Source organism: Amblyomma maculatum, chromosome 1 (assembly GCF_055883805.1).
Source record: "Amblyomma maculatum isolate TAMU_Amacu chromosome 1, ASM5588380v1, whole genome shotgun sequence".
Taxonomy (NCBI): Eukaryota; Metazoa; Arthropoda; class Arachnida; order Ixodida; family Ixodidae; genus Amblyomma; species Amblyomma maculatum.
In genome coordinates, this window is record NC_139344.1 from 431,320,962 (window position 1) to 431,327,727 (window position 6,766).

Consider the following 6,766-nt stretch of genomic DNA (forward strand, 5'->3'; position numbering starts at 1 on the left):
TCCTTCCTTCCTTCCTTCCTTCCTTCCTTCCTTCCTTCCTTCCTTCCGTCCGTCCGTCCGTCCGTCCGTCCGTCCGTCCGTCCATCCATCCATCCATCCATCCATCTACAGCCCGTAATATGGGATCACTGTGGCATCTTTTTCTCGCTTATTAAAAAAGCGCGACGGCACAGGTATCGAACGTGGTGGTCAGCACAGCGATAGTGTTCGCTCCGCCGAGAGTCGAAACTCAGTCGCAGCCGCAAAGTCTACCTTTGGAATGTAATATTCGTGCGAGGTGACATCGTCTAATAGCGCAAAATTTTTATTAGCGAGGCACGCAAAGATAACGCAATAATAAGCTGAACACATGTAACAGCGTTGGTGTTGTACATTGAGAAAGCGGAGAGTTCTTTGACTTCTGAGTTACGAAGAACACCTTGGCAAGCGAGAAACTCCCCTCGCCAAGAAAGCTCCATTAACAAGTTTTCAACTAGATCTTGCTCTTTTCTAGTTCTTTCAGTGGGCTAAGATGTGAACATACATCTAGAGATTTCTCAAAAGTCAATGCGTAGTCCCCAAAATGGCAGATGGGTTACTTTTAACGCGAGATATTAAAGGCTCGGTTCACTAGAAAATCCTGCGTTGGCGTCTTTAGCGGCAAACACGAGTAGGCATTGATTTAACTCCGAGTTTTGTTGCGCCACAAGACCACGTAACATGGCAGGAATTGCAGAAAAAGCGAACTCAGGGTGCTCCTTTCAGATACGAGGGCTAAATGAAAATCGGTACCGGGACGATTGGATCCAGAATCAGGCACAATGTTCGCACACCACGCTAGCACTTTCGTAAAGCTTGTTTAAAGCGGGGCTTCATATTTACGTCCCGTCGTCTTTCTCATACAGTGCTAGCATTCGGATGCATGGTACGAGTACATAGGTTAACTAGGAAAGCAAGAAATGAGAAGATCAGCAAATAAATCACTATCAAAGTTATGTTCCGCAAAGGAGGATCAGTAAGAAGAGGCATGGCAGAAACCAGCACCACTTCCGACTCACGCCCTTTAAGGGGGACCTTCAATGTCGATTCAAGGTAAATTCGCGATCGATCCCGCAGAGACATTTGTGCTTCTGTCTTTTTTTTTTTTTTTTTTTTTGGGGGGGGGGGCACGGAAATAAAGAAAGCGGCAGAAAGTAAACGGTTCGGCACTAGAAGATTCGTTATCATGTACCCTAAAAAACCTAACAACGCTCGTATTGTCCTTCTGATGGGCATCTGAAGAGCGTAACGTACATGAAAGTCCTCTTTAAGATGCGCTGACTTGCCATGGTTAATGGTGCATTTTGAAGCGCTGAAGCGCAAGGTTAATGGTTCTTTCGGTTCTTACTCTATTTCCATATTATACAAGAACTGCTAAATTAGGGCCGAACACAAGAGTGGTTGGAAAAATTAAACACAAATGCGAACTTACGTTTCAAATACACAATATGGAAGATAACGCAGCAAAAAAAAAGAAAGCACAAGCGACAGCGACATTTCTCCTGATTGTTTCTGAGACAACAGGAAAAAAATGGACAAGGAGGCCCTTGTCGAAATTAATGTAGCCCTAATGCGCAGGTTGTATTTTTCTGAGCACTTCCATTAGCCTTCTCCACTCAGCCTCAAGCAGGCTAAATAATATCTAGCGATCTCTCCATTTTACTTGGTCGGTCTTTCATGTATAATGACCTTGCTTGGCGAATCCTATGTCAATAATATTTACGATAAAGCTTTAGCTGAAAAGCGTAGAAAACAGTATTTTCGATTTTATGGAACCACTTTCCTCGCGGAAGCGAAACTACTTTAATAAAATGTTCTTTTTAATAACAATATAGGCTGGTAATGTTTCCGCGTGGTAACATGCCTTAAAAAGCAAGTAGCGTGTTTACAAAAGGTAACCACGCAACGGATTTAGTTTTTTAAATAATTACAAGTTTGCTTGTGACGAGCCCGAAACCAGAGGTATTGCATGCAGAATGGAGACGTATACAGCCTAATGAACAGCCAACACCATCCATATGATGCACCAAGTAAGCGGCACAGTCAGGAGTTAGCAGCTCCTAAACGATCAGCAGCCAAAACGTTCAAACCCATACGACAAAACAATAAACTGTATAATCAGGATTCTGCAACAATTCTGAAAGCGTATTCTAATGGCAACGAGAGTACACCACAGGGCATAGAATTTCAGAGCCTAATGACGCGAGGGAAGATAAATTTGAAAACATCTGTGCGTACGTAAATAGGCGCAACATTCAACTAATGATAGTTCCTTCTAGATGACGGTTTTGAAAACTGTAGGCATTCATTGAATAGAGCAGAAGGTGATTAATTGGGAATATTTTGAAAATAGTTTATACGCTCATTGTCGTCACGAGTCCTCAGCCGGGAATGACTTAGATGAGGAATAACAGATGAGGGTGAAAAGTTCCTATCATACCTTTGGCATATAAACCGCACTGATTTCATTTCTTTTTAACCAACTTAAGCTTATTGATGTCGCTTTGTTCTTAATTTTAAATTGCCGCAAACCCAGCAGTGACCAGAGCCAAGAGGTGACGCCATGAGAAAGGTAACACTATTCAATTACCTTCACCGTAACCACTTCCTGAAGTGAGTGTATATTACTTTTAGGTTACGTTCAGAGACACTTGGCGGTAACAATCGCCGTTTACCCCGCTGAGAGGCAACCAGTGAGGAGAAAGAAGTATCGGGACCCTACCGTTCAGGAAAAGGGATTGCGCAGTCGCGCGGAATACGACAGGTTTATTTGTTCATGCCTCACTCATTTCGCCCTTTTTTCTTTTTCAAACTGGCGAACCATTTCCTTTTAATTAGCTGTGCGTGTTAGGCGTCTTAGTGCTGATTTACCTTACTATTCTACTGATTGGATAAGTACGAGAAGGGGACCTATTGCAAATTCCCAAGAAGGCTTCAGACACCTTTAATTTTTCTGTTCCTGCTTTTCACTGAATACCAGCATAGCCTATCCTGAGGGCAGATTACCCAAGTCCCTGCTGAACCTTTGTTCCGCATACCATTTGTAAGGCCGCGGTGGTCGATTTTCTAATGTTTCGGCGCGCACGCTGGAGAAAGCGGCGCAGATGGGAGGTCGATTGCGCAATCTCGGCCGCCGCGCTGCACCCACCACCGTAGACATGGGAGCGAGGGCACGCTGACTCACGCCTGCATCCCACCGCGCGGACATGGCCCTCCTCACTTCGCGTCATTGAGAAGGCCGCGCGTACTGACCGTGGCTACTAGCACATTACAGGTCTATCTAACGAGGCGGTGGATGGGAGCATAGCTTTGGCAGCGCTAACCTGTTCCGCGTTACGAATATTCATATTCGGCGGCGGTTATTTGAGAGCGCGCCGCGCGGCGATGGCCGGTTCTGGCCCTCAACGAAAAAGGGGATATGAGCTCGTGTTGCAGTTATCGCACCAGCTCGTGGAGTTGCGCTTAGTTTTTGTTCCGTCTCTTTTGCAAAGTGCAGTCGCCTTGTCTAATTTAAATAAGTTGTCTGTACTTCGTGGTTTTGTTATATAAAGTTAGGTTGCGTCTTGGTTACTTCAAGTCCGTCGTCCTTCGTCTGACTGTGTGTGTGAACTGCACGTCGCCTGCCAAATCGACGAACACCTCAAAGAGGTGCAGAAAAATTGGAGAAAAACAACGAACCTGACCTTTACTCCCTTGTATCGTCAAACATCAGTATTTTCTTGGCACTAGCCACTTAAGCGCATGTGTAACAAATCTTCTAAAAAACGTACTTTTTTTTAAATTGCACACATTTACGCTCCCAAATAAGGCTCGAATTGCCGCTAGAGAGATGTTTGCACACTGTCAGGTGAATTGCTGCCTGTGTAACACGCCAGACAGGAGTGATCATTGTTTTATACAGTGCCACGATGCTGTGTCCTTCTCGGACATATCCCAGCGAAAGCTTGAGAAGGAAATTGAAATCAGACGTACAGTTATTCGAGTTTTGCCTATTCTAAAAAACTGTAACATGTCTTGTGAATGATTAATGTTCATAGGACTATTATATTGGTTAAAGCCGAATGAAGGACCACAATGACTAGTCAACAAGTTAGTGTTCAAGAGAGCAGTGCGCTTTGGGGCGGGGGGATATATGACGCCCAGAAGATCCGCCTTTGCATCGCAACCTTACCTCGAGGATAGTGTGAGTCTCCCAGAATTTTAACGTTTGTGATGGTGGCGAATTGCTGAGGTGCGGCGGGCTCCTGTTATGCAGCCTGGGATTTCAGACATAAACCTTTGGAGTTTCTTCTTTTCGAAAATTTTTCCATGCTATAAAGCAAAAATGTTTTGGCGATAGTATAGTGCACATCTGTTCGTACTGGCGCGGGATCGAAACCTAGTCGGGAAAAAGGTTTTTTTTTTTTGTTTTATCTATTGGCAGTTCTTGCTGCCGCTCTCTGTCCACGATTCCTGACCAGGCCACTCATCAGACAAGAGATGCTCCAAGAGATGCTCTCGTATTAAAAAGGCTTTCAAGCATCGTCTAAAATACCTGTCATTAAAAGAGCATGCCTGACGCATTTAAGGGCTTGACATTTTTGTTTAATGCATTTCAGATTAGATTGCGCCATGGTAGTTCAGTTCAGTCGTTCAGTCGTGTCCGACTCTTCGTAACCCCATGGACCATATCACGCCACGCTTTCCGGTCTCTCACTATCTTCATAACATCACATAACTTCATCTGCAGCACCTCGAGGCTGTCATCTAACCATCGCGTTCGCTGCCTACCCCTTCTCCAGCGACCCTCAGCCTTTCCCAACATCAAATCTTTCTCCTTCCTTCCGCTTTCTAAGCGCTTTAGGTTTCTCTGGCAGTTTGGCTGCAGTGCGTGCGGTTTTCACAACGCTCATGCAAGTTCTTTTTCGTACAGGTGCCGAGTGCATATTTTTTTCGGCATGATCCGTCGGCTTCTGCATGGGTACAAGCTGCGCTGGCAAAGTTGTCTGACCAGGTAAAGTGTCGATTGCGAGATCATCACTGCACCGTTGTCCTCTGGGATTAGCTGGAGGACGTCGACGTTGCCGCGCCTGAGCTGTGTCCTACCAAGCCACAGACTGCGCCTACATATACGGGCCGCTTTCGCGTCTCCTCAGTTTGGCAGCAGGGCGTGCGGTTTTCACAACGCTCATCCAAGCTCTTTGCCATGCTCGTAAGGACCATTCTTTGTCATTTTTTATTATCTATAGTGTTGTTGTGAGAACTGCTGCCAAAGAACAGTCGCAGTGGTTTCAATCAATTGTTTGTCATGTCAAACGTGAAGGGACTTAGTAAGACGCGTGAGGATTTCAAACGGGAGATTTGTGCTGAACTTCGCTCCTTCAACCAGCGTGTAGAATACTACTGTTGCGAATCTTGTGACACTGTCCCGCACACTCTCCACAGAAATAAAGGCTCTACGTGGGGAACTTGATGCAATGTGCAATTGCAACCAAGAACTCGATGCAGAAAATTAGAAACGGCACATACGAATCACAGAATTGGAACAGCACTCACGGGCCATTAACCTTGACATTAAGGGTGTGTGTGATTGCGGAGATGTTTTTGACACTGTGCAGATGATTTGTGAAAAGGTAGGAGTGTCGGTAACTCAAAAAGATAGACATTTGCCACAAAGTACCAACCAGCAGAACTGATGCAAAGAACCTTGTCGTACGCTTCGCGCGACGTGACAACTGAAATGGCTAAAGCAAGGAAGGCACGTCTTACCGCTACAGATGTTGGTTTTGAAACAGATGCTTCTGTATTTGTCAATGAACATCTTACTAGGCAGGTCAAACAGCTTTTGGGGGTCGCAGTAGCACAAGAACGAAAGGCAGGATGGAGATATGTTTGGACACAAGTCGAAAACTTTGTGCTAAGAAGACAAATTCACCAGATATGGTGAGAATCGCCTGCCAAGAAGATTTGAACAAAATATAATAGTAGGACTTGCAATGCTTTTCCAAACTCACTTTCGCACTAACAGCGATATGGCTACCGCAGCAGAGTGTAAATGCTATGAACTTGACAGTTTCAACAAAGTATTTAAAGTACCGTTTTTCTAATTCAGGGCATTTCACGCAAACATTCCAAGCATTAAAAAAAACTGCACCATCTGCGCATGTTCTTCACTGAGATATGGGATACATTGTATGCATAATATTTACAGAATCCTGGCTTTCTGTAAAAGATAGTCCACCGACAATACCAGAGTATATTTATCACGGCATCGTACCGCCTGCGAACCGAGGCGGTGAAATTGCTATATTCATCAAAGCCTCAATTACCTTTGAATTGTCTGCGAATAAACACAGATTATACCCAGCGTTCAGTGTCTTGCGGTACGGTCAAAAATATCCTTATAGCAACTGTCTATGGGCCCCCCTTAGGAGACAAGTCCCAATATTTTGAATTCATGGAAATTTGGTTGTCAAGCTTCCATTCAATGTAAGGAGCCTTCTTAGTTATGGGTTATGTGAATATCAATATGCTCGGTGAAGAATCATCTTCTTAGCGTCTAGAAACCATACTTTGAACTTTCGCTAGTTCAAACGCAATTTCCTTGCCCACCAGTGTTACCAATACCAGTGCCACGCTTCTATATATCTGCATTACCAATGTACCTTGTGACCAGTGCTTATGAGGTGTGCTTCCCCTTCATATCAATGACCGCCTGCCGGTTTTTACATCTTTGCCGAAGCGATTGCCAAACAAAAAATTACGTATA

The 6,766-nt window shown here is 44.6% G+C and overlaps 1 long non-coding RNA gene across 1 annotated transcript in view; it reads left to right on the forward strand.

Moving 5' to 3' along the window:
• The window catches only part of LOC146209388 (uncharacterized), a 37,201-nt gene extending 31,097 nt beyond the window's left edge, over window positions 1–6,104 (forward strand). The window contains exon 4 of the long non-coding RNA XR_014703430.1: window positions 4,931–6,104. This is a non-coding gene — a long non-coding RNA (uncharacterized LOC146209388). The remainder of the gene's footprint in view (window positions 1–4,930) is intronic.
• The last annotated feature ends 662 nt before the right edge of the window (window positions 6,105–6,766 follow it).